The sequence below is a fragment of the Squalius cephalus genome (genome assembly GCF_949319135.1).
Source record: "Squalius cephalus genome assembly, chromosome: 10".
Lineage (NCBI taxonomy): Eukaryota > Metazoa > Chordata > Actinopteri > Cypriniformes > Leuciscidae > Squalius > Squalius cephalus.
The window spans coordinates 31,770,217-31,789,741 of NC_137131.1; the positions used below are offsets into that span (position 1 = coordinate 31,770,217).

General features: G+C 40.1%; 2 protein-coding genes across 3 annotated transcripts in view; both read right to left on the bottom strand.

The window, feature by feature from the left end:
- Positions 1 to 1,085, bottom strand: part of LOC307166205 (craniofacial development protein 2-like) — a gene marked incomplete at its 3' end in the record, with an annotated part of 193,535 nt that extends 192,450 nt beyond the window's left edge. Inside the window, exon 1 of the mRNA XM_079884421.1 lies at positions 1,073 to 1,085. The remainder of the gene's footprint in view (positions 1 to 1,072) is intronic.
- prkcaa (protein kinase C, alpha, a) overlaps positions 1 to 19,525 on the bottom strand; it is a 233,676-nt gene that overhangs the window by 178,868 nt on the left and 35,283 nt on the right. The window lies entirely within an intron of this gene.

Here is a 19,525-nt window from a genome sequence, read left to right on the forward strand (position 1 = left end):
GAATGGCTAAACGGTTGAACACACTTGGGGTTTTGAAACAAAATAGTGGAAGCAAAACAAAATTAGAGTGTCTTGTTTATAACCATGATTCATACCCCATGCATCACAATAAAGTTTTGATGGCTTTAGATCATTCTTACTAGCTTTATAGTCATATAATGTACTTCAAAAATATTGACAAAATTTCCAGTGTCATAACGTGTCCCATAGAGATCAAGGGGAGGTGGTAGATAGGCTCAGGACTCAGATATCATCCAAAGAGGATTTTTATTCAATGCCAGTGGAGAAGTAGGAGTTTACAGATTCACAGTGAGGTGAACAAAGAAAAAAATATGAAATTAAATAAAAATAAAATATTCCAAAAAATTAATATACACTTGACTCAGTGCAAACTCTGAGGAATAAACAACCGCAAGAAAACAAATTGCTACAGGCAGCAATTCTACAATGGATACATTCAGCCATATGACCCAGCCTTTACCTCTCAAGGTTCAGTTTAGACTGGCTTATATAGCCTAGGACAAGCTCATTACACCCAAGACCATACCAACTGCAGGGGCATCAATACCAAAACTTTTGTAGCCTTTTAACCATTTAACTTTCAAAAATAAATAAAATAAACTCATTCAGCAATTTAAACAACATGTAAACACCATTGGACATGTATCCCTGCCTACATCACAAGAGTTAAGTTCCCTTCCCAACTAATAGAAATGGTTTAACCCAACACAAGGAAAAGGGAAGCTGTGGTCCCACCCCCTCCTTTGAGGAGTCACAGGAACAGGATATGGTGAGTAGACAGCATGTGGGGCAACTGTTTGCAATGTGGGAATAAATACAGATTTGAAATAATAAATAACAAAATGCATAACTACAACTTGTCTCTGTGTGGTTAATGGGAAAAATACATCAAAGGAAAACTACAGTAGACATAACACGTTGTGATGACCGCTGATATGTGCACCTATCTGCAATCAACTCAAACAGAATATCTTAAACTTATTATAATTGAACATTATGTAAGCACCCCTCCTTGAACTGCCACCTTAACGTGGTGGAGGGGTTTGAGTACCCGAATGACCCTAGGAGCTATGTTGTCCGGGGCTATATGCCCCTGGTAGGGTCTCCCAAGGCAAACAGGTCCTAGGTGACGGGTCAGACTAAGAGCGGTTCAAAAGCCCTTTATGAGAAAAATTATATCGAGGACCGTGACGTCGCCCGGTATGGCGCAGCCGGGGCCCCACCCTGGAGCCAGGCCTGGGGTTGGGGCTCGTATGCGAGCGCCCGGTGGCCAGGCCTCCGGCCGGGCTCAGCCCGAAGGAGCGACGTGGGGCCGCCTTCCCGTGGGCTCACCACCTGCAGGAGGGACCGTAAGGGGCCGGTGCTGAGAGGATTGGGCGGCAGTCGAAGGCAGGGACCTCGGCAACCTGATCCCTGGACACGGAAGCTAACTCTAGGGACGTGGAACGTCACCTCACTGGCGGGGAAGGAGCCTGAGATTGTGCGTGAGGTTGAGAGGTTCCGACTAGAGATAGTTGGGATCACCTCTACGCATGGCTTGGGCTCTGGAACCACACTCCTCGAGAGAGGATGGACTCTTCACTACTCTGGAGTTGCCCATGGTGAGAGGCGGCGGGCTGGTGTGGGTTTGCTTATAGCCCCCCAGCTCAGCCGCCATGTGTTGGAGTTCACCCCGGTGAACGAGAGGGTCGTTTCCCTGCGCCTATGGGTCGGGGATAGGTCTCTCACTGTCGTGTGTGCCTACGGGCCAAACGGCAGTGCAGAGTACCCGGCCTTCTTGGGGTCTCTGGGAGGGGTGCTGGAAAGTGCTCCAACTGGGGACTCTGTCGTTCTACTGGGGGACTTCAATGCCCATGTGGGCAACGACAGTGACACCTGGAGGGGCGTGATTGGGAGGAACGGCCCCCCTGATCTGAACCCGAGTGGTGTTCAGTTATTGGACTTCTGTGCTAGTTACAGTTTGTCCATAACGAACACCATGTTCAAGCATAAGGGTGTCCATCAGTGCACGTGGCACCAGGACACCCTAGGCCGTAGGTCGATGATCGACTTTGTGGTCGTTTCATCTGACCTGTGGCCGTATGTCTTGGACACTCGGGTAAAGAGAGGGGCGGAGCTGTCAACTGATCACCACCTGGTGGTGAGTTGGATCCGATGGCGGGGGAGGAAGCTGGACAGACTCGGCAGACCCAAGCGTACTGTGAGGGTCTGCTGGGAACGTTTGGCCGAGTCTCCTGTCAGAGAGATCTTCAACTCCCACCTCCGGCAGAGCTTCGACCAGATCCCGAGGGAGGCTGGAGATATTGAGTCCGAGTGGACCATGTTCTCCACCTCCATTGTCGAAGCGGCCGCTCGGAGCTGTGGCCGTAAGGTCTCCGGTGCCTGTCGAGGCGGCAATCCCCGAACCCGGTGGTGGACACCGGAAGTAAGGGATGCCGTCAAGCTGAAGAAGGAGTCCTATCGGGCCTGGTTGGCTTGCGGGACTCCTGAGGCAGCTGACGGGTACCGGCAGGCCAAGCGAACTGCAGCCCGGGTGGTTGTGGAGGCAAAAACTCGGGCCTGGGAGGAGTTCGGTGAGGCCATGGAGAAGGACTATCGGCTGGCCTCGAAGAGATTCTGGCAAACCGTCCGGCGCCTCAGGAGAGGGAAGCAGTGCCCTACCAACGCTGTTTACAGTAGAGGTGGGGAGCTGTTGACCTCAACTGGGGATGTCGTTGGACGGTGGAAGGAATACTTCGAGGATCTCCTCAATCCCGCCGTCACGTCTTCCATTGAGGAAGCAGAGGCTGAGGGCTCAGAGGTGGACTCGTCCATCACCCGGGCTGAAGTCACCGAGGTAGTCAAGAAACTCCTCGGTGGCAAGGCACCGGGGGTGGATGAGATCCGCCCTGAGTACCTCAAGTCTCTGGATGTTGTGGGGCTGTCTTGGCTGACACGTCTCTGCAGCATCGCGTGGCGGTCGGGGACAGTGCCTCTGGGATGGCAGACCGGGGTGGTGGTCCCTCTTTTTAAGAAGGGGGACCGGAGGGTGTGTTCCAACTACAGGGGGATCACACTTCTCAGCCTCCCTGGGAAAGTCTATGCCAGGGTACTGGAGAGGAGAATACGGCCGATAGTAGAACCTCGGATTCAGGAGGAACAGTGTGGTTTTCGTCCGGGCCGTGGAACACTGGACCAGCTCTATACCCTCTACAGGGTGCTGGAAGGTTCATGGGAGTTTGCCCAACCAGTCCACATGTGCTTTTTGGATTTGGAGAAGGCATTCGACTGTGTCCCTCGCGGCGGCCTGTGGAGGGTGCTCCGGGAGTATGGGGTCCAGGGTCCTTTGCTAAGGGCTATCCGGTCCCTGTACGACCGAAGCAGGAGCTTGGTTCGCATTGCCGGCAGTAAGTCAGACTTCTTCCCGGTGCATGTTGGACTCCGGCAGGGCTGCCCTTTGTCGCCGGTTCTGTTCATAATTTTTATGGACAGAATTTCTAGGCGCAGCCAGGGGCCGGAGGGTGTCAGGTTTGGTGACAACATGATTTCATCTCTGCTCTTTGCAGATGATGTTGTCGTGTTGGCCTCATCAAATCAGGACCTTCAGCATGCACTGGCACGGTTTGCAGCTGAGTGTGAAGTGGCTGGGATGAGAATCAGCACCTCCAAATCCGAGGCCATGGTCCTCAGTCGGAAAAGGGTGGCTTGCTCACTTCAGGTTGGTGGAGAGTTCCTGCCTCAAGTGGAGGAGTTTAAGTATCTTGGGGTTTTGTTCACGAGTGAGGGAAGGATGGAACGGGAGATTGACAGACGGATCGGTGCAGCTTCTGCAGTAATGCGGTCGATGTACCGATCTGTCGTGGTGAAGAAAGAGCTGAGCCGCAAGGTGAAGCTCTCGATTTACCGGTCAATCTGCGTTCATACTCTCACCTATGGTCATGAGCTTTGGGTCATGACCGAAAGGACAAGATCCCGGATACAGGCGGCCGAAATGAGCTTTCTCCGCAGGGTGGCTGGGCGATCCCTTAGAGATAGGGTGAGAAGCTCGGTCACTCGGGAGGAGCTCAGAGTAGAGCCACTGCTCCTCCACATCGAGAGGGGTCAGCTGAGGTGGTTCGGGCATCTGTTTCGGATGCCTCCTGGACGCCTTCCCGGGAAGGTGTTCCGGGCGCGTCCCACTGGGAGGAGACCACGGGGAAGACCTAGGTCACACTGGAGAGACTATGTCTCCCGGCTGGCCTGGGAACGCCTCGGTGTCCCCCCGGAAGAGCTGGAGGAAGTGTCCAGGGAGAGGGAAGTCTGGGCATCTCTGCTTAGACTGCTGCCCCCGCGACCCGGCCCCGGATAAGCGGAGGAAGATGGATGGATGGATTATGTAAGCAATAAGGTACGAGAGGCTGTGCTGTATCGTGAATAAGTAACGGCTGAAGGGCGTTGTTAGGCACGGCGCGAAGTGGAGTGCCTGCAACCCCTTCAGCCGTTACTTATTCACGATAAGTGCTTATGCACTTATTCAGTGCTTATGAAACGCAGTTTTCGCGTGCATATGATACGCACTTTATGGCGTGTAATAGGCACAATACACAGTGCGTAGCATATGCACGCAAAAAAAACAAACATTTTTTGCGTAAATGGCACGAGAAATAAAATTTGTGGTATAGATACGCACTTTCATGAGATCGTGTTTCATAATCTGCTACTGGGCCGGCCCTCTGTCAAATTTTAAAACCCAGTGTGGCCCTTGAGCCAAAAGGTTTGCCCACCCCTGTGTTAATGGCATGCAAATTATGAAAGCAGATTTAGACAAACTTAAGGTGGATTTGGTAATAGAGTACAGAAGGGACACTAAATAGAGAAACAAGTTTCCGTGATGCCATGGACGCTAGCTTGGCAGAGTTGGATGAATTTTTCCAGAAATCTCTGGAGAAGTTGGAAAGAGTGGTGGCTGACTGCTTTCTGAGAAAAGACGAGAGGTGGGAAGATCAATTACAAAAGCTGCGATTTACAAGTACACCTTCTTTCTCCAGACACCAACCTTACACTCAAGTTACTTCCCTGTCATCTGTTGATGCTCCTAAAACCCCAATTCCAGCCACTAGAGTCAAACGACCTCCCAGAAAATCTATCAATGTTACGTATGATCTTAAAAAGATCTATTATTTCTCTTGATGTAAAATTCTCAGTATACTATGGGAAGTGTTACAATACATGATTATGGCACCTCTCTCCCCAGTCTGGCCCAAACACACCATTTATTTCCTGTTTCGATGAAGCCCCTCTTTCCGAAATACGAAATGTGCTGTGATTGATTTGCTGGCCCAGTATGATATGATTGGCAGTGCTCATCGCGTGTTTGTGAAATGTCACGCCCCGCACCATAACTGTGAGCTCTTCTCAGATGTAAATATTTAGAATGGTGTCAGTTTCAAACCAAAAAGATATTTTAAAGAATTTTGGTAACCAGACAGTTGACGGCACCCATTGACTTCCATAGTATTTTTTTTTTCTTCTACTATGCAAGTCAATGGCTAACATCATACAGGAAACTCATACAGGTTTAGAACAACTTGAGGGTAAGTAATGACAAAATGTTCATTTTTGGGTGAACTATCCCTGAAACAGTCACTTGCCCTATATGCTTCTGCACTGTAGCTAAAGAGACATTACATTTAATTTTCTTCCCATCACAAGGAGGGAAATGACAATAAAACCCCTGGACTTGACTACAATAGCTGCATTGTGGAACTGGAAAAATAAAGCACTCCAGTCAAACTGTATATGTGTTTAAGATTATTTCTATTAAAAAAAAAAAAAAAAAACTTTAGCACATACAAAAGGCTGAGAGATAATCTGTTATCTTTTCAAGAGGGTTTTTTGTTTTATTTATTTTAATTTTTTTTGCCTCTTGAGCTTCATATTTGGTGTGTGAGGTCTTTTAAGGACATTTTGAAAATCAGCTACCACAGTTTTGGTTTATGATGTCTTCTGAAGTTTGTGTGAAAGTGTGTGGAAGTCCTAAAAACACATTGAGATGCTGTGAACTGCCACTAGTAGCATTATAATTTCACTCAAAAGAGCAGAAAATGTGATGCTTACTCCAGGGCACTAACACTGAAATGCTGTTCTATCAGCAACTAGTTATCAGTTATCAGAGACAATAACTCATTGTGTGAATTGAAGGGAGTATTGAGATGTGGCATTTCACCACATTTCTTCCAGCCCACTGCTCAAGAAAGACAGAAAAAAAAAAGAAAAAAAAGTTTAGTAAAATTTTGCTATTTAAAATCCTACCACCAGACAGTACTGTGTATTATGATTCATTACCAAATATCAGTTTGACTGATTTATCAATATATAGTGTGTCATTATTTTGGTATCCCTCTAAATCACAAATGACAGCTCTGTATCAACTCAGAAAATACATGTTAATTACTTAAGTTAGAAAAATACAATATCCGCCTTAGTGTTGCAAACTAAACAAAACACATGTGACAGTGGCATTTCCACAGGAGACCAGCCTTTGACAAACAGTTTTATCACTTGTACATACATTATCTGAGACACAAGTAGACCTCACTTTACAACATAGAGACGTGTGACATTTATCCTTTTCTCAGTCATTAGTCACAATGATCAACTGGGAATATTTATTCTTACATATAATTAGATATTTCAACAATAATAAATGGTGTACACTTCACAAACTGCACAGATATATCAATTCAGCTCATTCCTGTGAGAGACATCCTGTGAGAGACACGCAATAAGTTAGATTCACTGACAGGACAAACAAAACACAAAATGAAAGCAGACACAAAGAGTAGCTTCTGAAAAACATTTTACACAGAATTTTTTGTTTTTATCAAACAGAAACATCATTACTTTGGTATTAATATGATAGTCTGTATTAAAAAAAAACTGAAATGACGACAACAATTTCCATCAAATCATGGTAATCTGTTTAATTTCCTGCAGATAGAGCACAAAGCAATTGAGATGTACTTTTATGATTCTGCTCATTTGTAATACGGCATCACACAAGTTATCAAATGATCATTACAAGTTATCAAATGATGATTATTAACTCCAGATGTTCTCTTATGTGGTGTGTTTGAGAATGATTATGATTATAATAACAATTAAAGTAATAATTCATCCAAAAATGAAAATTCTGTCATCATTTACCCACCCTCATGTAATTCTAATCCCATATGATTCATCACTAAAACACAAAATGGGATTTTAGGCAGAATACTCATTCCAATACAATAAAAGTGAAAAGGGGCTTAGGATCTTGAGCTGCTGTCATTTTTGGAGATTGACAACCTCTGAAGTCTACATTTAACACTGCAGTGGATGGGAAAGAGCAGAGTGAATATTTTTTCAAAAGCAGTTGTCTTCCATTCCAGAAATGTCTAAAATGACTGAACAGACTCAAGTAAACACACACATATATTAAAATACATGTTTTTAAGTTATACATTACAATATATATATATATATATATATATATATATATATATATATATATATATATATATATATACTACCGTTCAAAAGTTTGGGGTCAGTAAGATTTTTAATGTTTTTAAAAGAAGTATCTTCTGCTCACCAAGGCTGCATTTATTTGATTAAAAATACAAACAAAAACAGTAATATTGTGAAATATTATTCCATGTAAAACAGTTTTCTATGTGAATATATAGTAAAGTGTAATTTATTCCTGTGATCAAAGCTGAATTTTCAGCATCGTTACTGCAGTCTTCAGTCTCACATGATCCTTCAGAAATCATTCTAATATGATGATTTGATGCTCAAGAAACATTCATTATTATTATCAATGTTGAAAACAGTTGTGTAAATTTTTTTTTCAAAATTCGTTGATGAATAGAAAGTTCAAAAGAACAGCATTTATGAAATCTAAAGCTTTTGTAACATTAAACACTACCGTTCAAAAGTTTGGGGTCAGTAAGAATTTTAATTTTATTTTTGGGGGAAAGAAATAAAATAAATCAATACTTTTATTCATCGAGGATGAGTTAAACTGATCAAAAGTTACAGTAAAGACATTTATAATGTTAGAAAATATTCTATTTTAAATAAATGCTGTTCTTTTCATCAGCAACTTTTCAGCAACTTTCTATTCATCAGAGAATTGTGAATTTTTTTTTTTTTTTTTTTTTTGGAAAAATGTTTTCAACATTGATAATAATGAATGTGACACTGAAGACTGGAGTAATGATGCTGAAAATTCAGCTTTGATCACAGGAATAAATTACAGTTTAAAATATATTAAAATAGAAAACAGTCATTTTAAATTGTCATATTTCACAATATTACTGTTTTTTTTATTGTTGTTTTTTTTAATCAAATGAATGCAGCCTTGGTGAGCAGAAGATACTTCTTTTAAAAACATTAAAAATCTTACTGACCCCAAACTTATTGAACCCAAACTTTTGAACGGTAGTGTATATATATTATGGGAAGTGTATATATATTATATATATTATTATACCTTAGCCAACCCTTACGTGACAAAAGCACAAAACTTGTAACATGCAACAGAAAGCCAAAGAGAAGGATACAACCTTCTGCAAACAGGAGTCACAAGCTATGCAAAGATCTGATAAATCTCTGTTGAAAAAAAGTGTCAGCTCTAAATAAACAATTGGTGTCACTGCGATCCATCCCCTACTGTCCTAAAGCTGTATCTTATCAGAGGATCTGTACTAACCACCTCCACCCTGGGGCAAAGTCTTCAGAAGCAATAAAATATCTCTTCTCCAAACTAGAGCAAACAGATTCATACTTTCATTCAATGAATGTTGCATACAGCAACAGCACTAACTACATTAAACCTGCTAAAATTGTTGTTGTTTAAACTCATTACACACACACACACACACACACACACACACACACACACACACAAATCCTTATATGCAAGAGTCATGAATGAAAGTTTATCCAGCGATTAGACAGTTACAAAACTAATACATAACTCTTTCAATCACATTAGTTCAGACGGTAGAAGCAGTTAAAAGCTAACTGACCTTCTACAGTAGCTGAACATGTCATCCTTGCTGGATTAACGATGAATGACACTGTTTAATCACAAGTTCAATTTGAAAAATGTTTTCTCTTTATGAAAGGGATGTGTTTATTGAAGGATTTTTGGTGATTATCTGTGTTTCTCTGAAAAAGAGGGAACAGTGTGACAGTTTACCCCTCTGATCAAAGCACAGACCTGTTAAAAATATTTTTTTTTATGTTAAAAGATTTTTTTTTTTATTCGACTTAGTATCTGAAAACTGCATCGTCTACAGCGACTCTGGTCACACCAGTCATGGTTTCAAAACAGTCAAGCCAACTTAAATGAAAATAGTGGTGCACTAAGATAAGTAGATCATTTATTTTTTATTTGGGACATTTTTGCCTTGATTTATACAAAACAGTACAAAGAGCAAACAGGGTGTTAAGTGGCAGAGTGAGAACGGTGGACAGAAGTGGAAATGTCCACAAGCTGGGACTATATGTCGGAGCACTATGACGAGAATTTCATTTCTGAGATACTCTGCTTGCTGTACTTCACTATCAATCCCACAATCCCCTGTGCAAGCGTGTCACTTAGCTCAAATAAAGACATACCGTTCTCATCACATTACGCTCTGCTATTTTCGAACTGTGACTGGCTTAACAGGAGGTCAGCACCCAGCGTTGTTGTTTATTTAAAAACATTTATTTAAAAAATCATGTCAATACCATATGTTCTGTTCCATTCTGTTGTCTTCTGTCATTTGTGTCACTTCCGCCTATACTCAAGCATGTCCATCTAGCAGAGCATTCAGAATTTTCTCCAGGTTGGTAGGGATATCTCTCCCTGAGGTTAAAGATGTCTTGCACCCTTTAGTAACATAAGTACATTACCCTTGAGTATGATAACAAATTAATTGGACCATCTCCACCTCCACTAAATGGCACTCTCATTGCCAGGTTTTTTTTGTGATAATGTTTTTTGGTGTGTCCTCAAGACACATGCCATTAGGTCAAGCTGGCGAAGGCAGGTATGAAACTTAACCTTCTTGCGGGTGGAAGTTGGAAAAACAAGTTCAAAGAGAGTGGTCACCATCATTTATCATGAGTTCAAAAAAAGATTTTGAGGTGAGAGGTGCATCAAAATCTCTTTCTCCAGTATTTTCCTTCATGTCTGGCATGGCTCTGAAGTAGGGCTGCACGATTAATCGCAATTAACCTGAAATCGATAGATAGATTTACATTTTACATTTACATTTAGTCATTTAGCAGACGCTTTTGTCCAAAGCGACTTACAATTTATGACTAAATTAAGTAAGTCATTGTGAAGAGGCAAAAACAATGCAAGAAGTGCTCAAAATACGAAGTTCAGGCATTGTTCAGAGTAACATAAGCCCGATAAGGGAGGATTAAAGGAAAAGGAAAGAATATATAAATACGAAGTAAAAATAATATATATATAAGGTATATGATACCTTAAAAAATATCGATATTCGATACCATTTTCGATACCACGGAGAAAAACTGCCACAATATTAAGGTTTTTTTTATTTTTTTTTTTAAGCTGAATATAACAAGTCTAGAAAATGTTCTGAGTTCTATCTGTTAATATTTTTTCTTTGGACCAGAGCTATATGAGCTGTTGTATTTTTATTACCTACTGTTATCAAAGATTAAAATATACTGTAACAAATGCATTGTTTATCGGTCATAAATGCTGGTTAATACATTAACGTTATTATTTGATGAATAGATTTAAACACAAACGTGCGTGCATAACATGCGAAAACAATGCTCACTGGATCGACATGAAGTCAAGTCAAGTTACCTTTATTTATATAGTGCTTTTAACAATAAAGATTGTGTCAAAGCACTTAACAGTATCAAATTGGAGGATAGAGTGTCAGTAATGTATAATAATAAGATTAAACATTAAATTTTCAGTTAAAGGCATTTCATTATTGAATTCAGTGATGTCATTGTCTAGCTCAGTTTAGTTTAATTATATCTGTGTAATCAAATTGATGATAATCGCTAATGAAGGCAAATTGCAGAATTAAATCATATTTTTTTGAATAAAGTTAAATAAGTTAATTTACATTTGACCACAGTTAAAATATTTAGAAGATTCCACAGTCAGATTAGGCCTATATTAACTTTAAGAATTACAGTGGAAAAACGAGACAACACACTCATAACAACAATACTAGGCCATCTTGGTTAATGTTTCAGAAAAGTTAAAATGAGAAGTTACAGGGGAGTTACAGTTATTTAAAGAGGTGACCCATTGATGCGGAGTAGCATACAGGTACATGCTGCTAAATGGTCCCCCTGGAGCTTGTTCGTTTAATTAAGTCTGTTTTCAGAATTTAAAAAAAGAGTGATGTGAGGGATATTGATAGCCAAACAATCTGGGTGCCCGCAGCCCGCTCACAGTGTGAAGCGCGTGTCAGCGCTATTCTCCGAAATGCCCGCTCGCGGTGTGTAGCGCGTGTCCGCGCTATTCTCCGACATGCCCGCTCACGGTGCGTTTTTAACGCGTGTCCGCGCTATTCTCCGACATGCCCGCTCACGGTGCGTTTTTAACGCGTGTCCGCGCTATTCTCCGACATGCCCGCTCGCGGTGTTCTTTATCAACCAAAGCCGGTCGCGAGGGCGCCGCACTCGCTATCTTTCCATTCACTTCACTTTTGCTATTTAAACAGAGCAAATGAGACGAGTGCGGTCACGTGTGGTGTTTGTCAACGCGCCTTTGGAGAGAAGTTAAAGTGACAGCTCGGCTAGTACGGGAGTATCGATACTTCGGGACATTAGTATTGGTATCGTTCAGATATTTCAGTATCGATATTTAGCGAAATATCGATATTTTTGACAACACTAATATATATTATATATTATTAATATATATTAGTGGTGGGCCGTTATCGGCGTTAACGTGCTGCGTTAACGCGAGACTCTTATCGGGCGATAAAAAAAATATTGCCGTTAATCTATTCTCCAAGTTGGGTTGGGAGCTGGCTCTATATAGGCTACTACACAAGCTATGATGACGCAATCTACCCACGGCCGCGAGGTACACCCGGCTGCAACGCATCATATTCGTCGTCATCTTAAGTAAACACTGCTGAAAGTGAAAGCTGGTGAAAAAGATCAGTGCAACATCCATTATTTGGACTTGTTTCGGATTTAAGCCGTCCGACGAGCAGCAGCAAACTATATAGACAGAGTGTGTGGGGTAACAGTTCGGTAAATTAACACTAATCCGTTCTACCACCTCAAATTCAAAACGAAACATATCACTGAATACCAGCACGCGCGTATTATTCCCAATATATCTTAGTGGTGTAGCACATAATCTCTGTCTGCGCCCGATTTTAAGAATCGTTGTTGTGTTTCTTTTTAACTGAAAAGACATTAGTTAGACAATATTCTAATTTTAAATTTGGGGTTTCATAAGCTCCAAGCCATAATAAACATTAGACCTACATAAGTCTCTGCAGCTAGTGTACTTAAATTTTATTTATCTGCAAAATTATGTTGTATACTTACAGTTTTGCACAATATATGTTCTCAAAACTACACACACCCTTTAAAAAAAAACAAACAAAAAAACCATTTAGCAGTTGTTTAGCAGGGTCTGTGTAACCTGTTCTGAAATGGTTTTATTATAATATATATCGTTATCGCAAGAGGCTGCAATGTATATCACAATATGGATTTTAGGCCATATCGCCCATCCCTAATTGATAGCCTATAGTAGTTGATAATAACATAGGCCTACCTAATGTTGCCTACGGACGGTAACAGTACAGTAGTAACCTTTTACAGTCTATGAGTAGAACAGCTTTCTCAAGCAGTTTGTGATGCATTTTGGAAACAGGAGATGAGCCCCTGGTCTAATGCGCCACCTGGCTTGAGAAACCCGTTCTCAAAGACTTACTTTTATAGTCATTATTTGGGTAGCACACATATTCTGAATGCTTTCGGCAGAATTCAAATGAGCCATTTTAATCTAGATTAATCTAGATTAATTTCAAAATTAATCTAGATTAATCTAGATTAAAAAAAATTATCTATGCCCACCTCTAATATATATATATATTTTTTTATTTTTTTTATTTTTTTATTTTATGAGGTTAAGTGCTCACGGAAGAAATGAGTTTTCAGTTGTCTTTTGAATGTTGTCAGGGATTCTGAATTTTGGATGAGGGTGAGGAGAGCATTCCACCAGCATGGAACCGTGAATGAGAATGTTCTGGAAAGTAATTTTGTGGCTCTCTGTGATGGAACCATGAGCCGTCGCTCGTTGACTGATCGTAGGCTTCTGGTAGGGATGTAGACTCGTAGGAGTGAGTGAAAGTAGGAGGGAGCTGACCCTGTGATAGAATTGCCTCTTTATTTTTATGTATCTGCCGTCAGACAGTCTGAGCTGTGGTTGCCATAAACGTGATGCTATGGAGTGCATCTTGCTTCGACTTCACTGACAGGTGGGCATTCTGACATATGCTTGCTTGCATGGCAGACACGGACATGGCAGACACATGGCAGACACGGACGCCTGACCGTGACCGACTGAACAGGCCAAATGAACCAGAAAATATTTTCGCATGAAAGAAGGCGGAGCCTCCGCATACACCTACCCATTACGTAATCTCCACAGACCATTGGTAGTACAAAGGTGTTTAGCAGCCAGAGCAAACTTTCCTGGGCTGCGTTTCCCAAAAGCATCGTAAGCCTAAGTTGATCGTAAAAACGATCGTACGACTGATCTTAATATTATGGTCTGTTTCCCAAAAGCATCGTAGCTTAAGTAGCACTTGAAAATCTTCGTAGATCTACGAGTGCTCTGGAGTAATCGTACATCCCCAAGTGCATCGTGAGAAGACAGATTTATGATGACACCTGCAGGACAACCGGCAGATTACATCTTTAACTTTATTCAAATGTATGTGATTATAATATAAGTTTTTGATTGTACTTTATTGTACACTTTATTACTCTTTTTTGTTGTTGGTTAAATTAATGTATAAATTAAATAATTAAAAAGGTCAGAAAAAAAAAATAGAAATAATTTAATCGAATAATTTTAATCAAAATTAAATGAATGAACAAAAAAAAAAAAAAAATTCCTTTAAATCTGTTAAAAATTGCATCTTTGTTTCGCTCTATCTCCTCTAAAAGGACATTCATTTCATCTTTTTGAAAGGTATCTTTTCGTGTGTGTGTTTTTTTTGTTTGTTTTTTTTCAGCCATTTTGTCAGTGCCTCCGCCTGTAGGTGCTTTAAATAGACTTGTCTTGATTGCTAATCCACAACAGATGACAATTATTAGGTTAAACATTCAGAATACGATTCCATATAAGGTTATGTTTCAGCTCTTCACGAATGGACAGCGACGCTTAAGTAGCACGTAGAGCGCGTTCTCGCGCGTTCATGTTAAGTGCATTTTTGGGAAACGCTCGTGGAATTGCTGCGAGCGTTCGTAACTTTGCACGTAGAAAGCGCTCTTAAGAGCTAAGATACATCGTTATCGGGAAACCCGGCCCTGGAAAGTTCGCTTTGGCAAGCTGTTTCGCAGCCTGATTTTGTTTGAAATGCCATCACACCATTTCGCTTGAAATATATTGGGGCCTTTAGAATCTTGCATTGACACTAAGGTCTTGCATTCCATGGGAGGTTTATGAGATAGGCTATCATGGGTGGTTTATGAGCTTGTGCCCAGTGAGAGATCACTTCACTCTCTACATCAGGGAGATGAAAAGCAACAAAATGAAAATGTGCTGTAGTATCTGCTTCATCGAGAGAAGAGAGAGTACTTCCAAGCTCTGCCAAAGGGAGAATATCTAGAGATATGACGGTCCTTTTAAACATCCCTCAAATAAGATTGGGGTCTGACCTGAAAATTCCACAGTCACCCTCAGCCCCCGTTTTTTTTGATTAGTCAATTGTGTGTCTGTACTTCTTTCATATGGAACAAAGTCACATGGGGGGGGGGCATTTACATCCTGTATATCTGATGAGGCATAATCTTGAGCCTGCCTCTGTCCTTTCAGCCATAACTCAGTGAAAGGGGACTGTGCTTAAGACAGTTGGCCCTCACGCTCAGACTCATATGAGATCATGGGTCATAAGGCCAGCATTTGTGTTCATCTTAGCTGTCAAATCCTCAACCTCTTGTGCCTGCACAGTTGCAGCAAGATCCTGCTTATGTCATATAGGTTGAGGGAGAGGGCTGCTATGTCATTTGTTCCCAAAGAAGCATCAGTTAGCCTCCCTTACATTAGCTTCTAAGGTCAGTTCATGCAGGTTGTACGATTCCCTTTAGCCTTGAGAGAGCATGACCATGACCAAGACAAGAGAAAGGTATAATGGACAACCTGTGGAGGATGGCTGCCTTGTAACTGATGCATAAATTATATTGATTATTTCTGTTTTTAGACATGCTAATGTGAAATCAAAAAGTAATTACAATGAGCTACAAGTAACCATAAGCTGAACTGCCCTCACAACTACTGTGCTGCAAGAGAGAGAAAACAAGCCATGTCTGTCTCCCCTGTGCGAATAACATAGACACAAGCAAAAGGGAGGGAGAGAGAATGCTCTCCATAGACCAGTGAGCTTAACCTGCTGTCAGAGACAAAGGATGAATGTTGCTTTATTTTGGGTGATAACAAGTGAGTGTGAGGAACAGTTGAATAGATGTGTGTCAGCAAGGGATATAAGCAAAGACAGAAATGAAAGAGCTGGATCTATTTGCAAGCAGGTTTAATGAAAACAAAACTCTATTTACACTTCTGCTGCTAGTCGACTTGGAAATACTTTTACATATTTTTTTTTTTTTTTCACATTTAATGTTTTGCCTAATATTTTTTACAAAGGCTATGTTTAAATTACCATCATGTTAATGTTACATTTTAAAATTAATATATTATTTTGAAAAGTGTATATCTGGAGTGGGAAAAAATTCTAATTTTATTTTACCTCAGATTTCGCAGCATTTGCAAAATTTCCATTTAAAAACTCCACGATCCCGGTACCGGGATCAAAAATCTTCATTATGAAGTTCGTACGTAATTTTTTATAAGCTCCTTATATGGTATTAAAGAATCCATGGTATCATTTTAAAGCTTAGAATCTAAGCTTTACAAAGAATACCATCACTTTCGTTTTTATGATAAATATCGAATGAAATATTAGCTTAAATATGCATTGGTCCCAGGCAAAAAAATCCGCTTTATGATTGCGAAGAAATCTTTCTACAAATATTTATTTTTTATATATTTCACAAAACAGTCAAGTCATATATCTCAAGAAAGCTCTCATTCTATGGAATTTGACGATGTAGATTATTACATTGTGAGACAATCATAGACCGAAATATCTTCAAAAGAATCGCGAAGTGAAATAAAATCAAACAGAGATTACAGATAAAAGTATCACATTCCTGCTCCGATGGCGGCTTCAGTCAGCCGCAAACAGCCACATAATCTATATCACCTTTTAGCTAAGAATGTTATCTTTCAAATGAGACCATCTTCACGTTTCTGTGAGCTTTCGTTGGTAAGAAAAACCTTTTCGAATGAACTGAGAGAAGACGCGCTCTGAGCGCAGGACACTGGATCTCCATGCCATCTGTACAGGCGCGAGCCTTACTTTGTGTTACAGCTAAGGGAAGTTTATATAGTATATAAATCTAACCGGAATGATCTCGCGTCACTTCACAAAGACGCGAGTTCAAGAGACGGACGCGTTATGGATGCGCTCCCTTGATCACTTCCGGGTCAGCCTGCGAACTCTCTTTTGAGTAAAATATCCTTTAGTTTGCGTGTGTTATTATAGTTTATGAACTGTTTTGATTTCTATAATTGCATCTAGAAAGATACAAGCATAAATGGCATTGATAAAAGCGATCTTTGGAAGTGCAACTGGTTAAATGGACGATTTGGAGAAGTTTTGAATGCGCACTCTCCAGACTCGCCAGAGCTTTTGGGTACGTATATAACCTTATGTTTTTTCAGCATTTACAATGTTTATATACATTTTTTGATAAAGTTATTGTTAGTTTGAAATGTGAAAGCATAGCAACCAATCTAATAAACTATTATTTGAAAATAAATGTCAAACGTTTTGGATTATGGCATGATTGCGCAATAGTTTACAACTTTGCATAAGTGGAATAAAATGGTCATTTCAGTAAATCTACATTTTGATATTGTGAAATGGATATTATTACAGTGCAGAAACTATGTATAAATAGTGTTTTCTTTGTTTCATGTTCTGTTGAAGATTGGCACTGTGGGCACAGTTGGCACAGCTGGCATCAGATCTCCTGGAGGCTGGCCGGTGATGTTGAGGTGATGCACAACACAGGTGACAAAACTGATGCCCATATAATGAATGATATAAATCTGGAGGATGAGGATCCTGTTCTAGATTGTAATAGACCACAGATTTTAGGCAAATAATTTGTAAAATTATAAGTCTTGTATCTTCTGAAAGAATAAAATGATCAAAATCATAAAGCGCCTCTTTTTTTTCTTTTTTTTTTCTTATATCACAGACACCATATACTATAATATTTATCACATCCAGCAGTGTTTTATATAATTTCAAAGTGTTTTCTGTAAAATGACACTGGAATATTGCATATATTCCACTGTATATGGGTATGAGCAGAGTTTAGATTTGGGTAGGTGGAAATTACATAAAAAAAGGTAATATTCCTTCCTTCAGATTAATATGCACATCTTTTTCATTTTTTAGTATAGAGAAAAAATTCTTTTTTCCAGAGTTTGCTGGCATCTAGAGGAAACAGCCATAATTGTCTGCATGTTGCTGGACCCCACAGGGCCTGAGTTACACACTTTCAAAAATTAATTTAAAATCAAAAAATCAAAAAGCGCCTATTTTTTTTTGGTTTTATTACAGCTCAGACAACATATACTTAAATGTTTTTCACTTTTAGCACTGTTTTATGAATCTGCAAAGGGTTTCCTGTAAAATGACACCAAAATTGTCTATTTTGGAAAAAATATGTGGAAATGGGAGGCTTTTCAATTTGGGTAGGAAAATCCAGGCGGAAATTCCCAAAAATGGTCTAGGAGTGTAAGAGGTTAAACGTTTATGGAATTAGTCATTGTGCACATCCCTAATATATACACAGAGAACAACACTAGGGACTAAACGAGATAAATAAATAAACAATACACATGAGGGCAAAAAATCAAAAAATCATAGCAACTAATGAACTAAGGTTATGTTTACACAATAACGATGTACTAAAAACAGAAAAGTTTTTCCTTTGCATTATTCGCGTACAGATGACACCATTGTCAAAACAATCCTCGTTCACACGGATCTGCGAAAACGACTAAAAGCACTGTATTATGCATGACTGGCCAGTAGTTGGCATTGTCACTTTGTAAAGAAACACTACGCGCTATAGACTGAACACATAATACGCCAAAATGCATAAAATCTTTTACATTTGTAGTTAAAAATGGTGCAGTGTAAACAGCCCCTAAGAAAAAAGGAACCCTGACCTGACACAGAAAACTGAACAGGAAACTCAAAATCAAACAAGAACAAACTCAAACCCAGAACAGACATTACAATATGCAGATATGGGAAAAAAATAATAATATCTGTATTTTGACATTTGGATTGCAGAATTATGCTCAAACTGTCAGTCCAAATCCGATAATTTGTGTATCTGTTTGCAATCTCATCTAAATTGTTGACTGTCCACACTGTGTATTGCAACTGTTCGGATCTGATTTGTGTGTCCTATGGTGCTCTTTCGTTTTCCGGAATATGTGCATTGGTTTCTATGGCAATTAGAGTTGGGCGGTATCCAAATTTTGATACCGTCAAACCTCCTCCCTATTTTACCGCGGTGTACTGTATTACCTTGACTAATTAAAAATTATGACGTAAGGCTGAGACGGCGTCACCAAACTGTTGGCTTGTGCCTAAACCATTCAGAAACTGAATACCAAACACTAATACTGAAACAATAACAACATAACATGCACAATATTAACAACTTTTATTAGCAACAAATAGCATCTTATAAAAAAGTGCAAATACAACAGTCAAACAGAATTAAATTAACATAAACATCCAGAACAGTTTTCGCGCACACAAATCAATTAAATTAAATCACACAGCCCGAACAACTTTTAATAACAACAAAGAGCAGCTTATAACAAAGTGAAAATAGACCCACAACAGTCAACCAGAGTTTAATTAACATACCGTTTTTTCATAGTTTGGCTGGTCCTGCGACTTATAGTCAGGTGCGACTTATATATCAAAATTAATTCATACTGACTGACGTGAACCAAGAGAAAACATTACCGTCTACAGCTGAGAGAGTACAGATGGTGCTCCTGTAGCCTATACCCCTGAAAAAATTTACTGAAAACAACTGAAAAACTGTTAACTGAAACATTAACCTAAAGACAACTGAGAAAGCCTGAACACAAACAAAA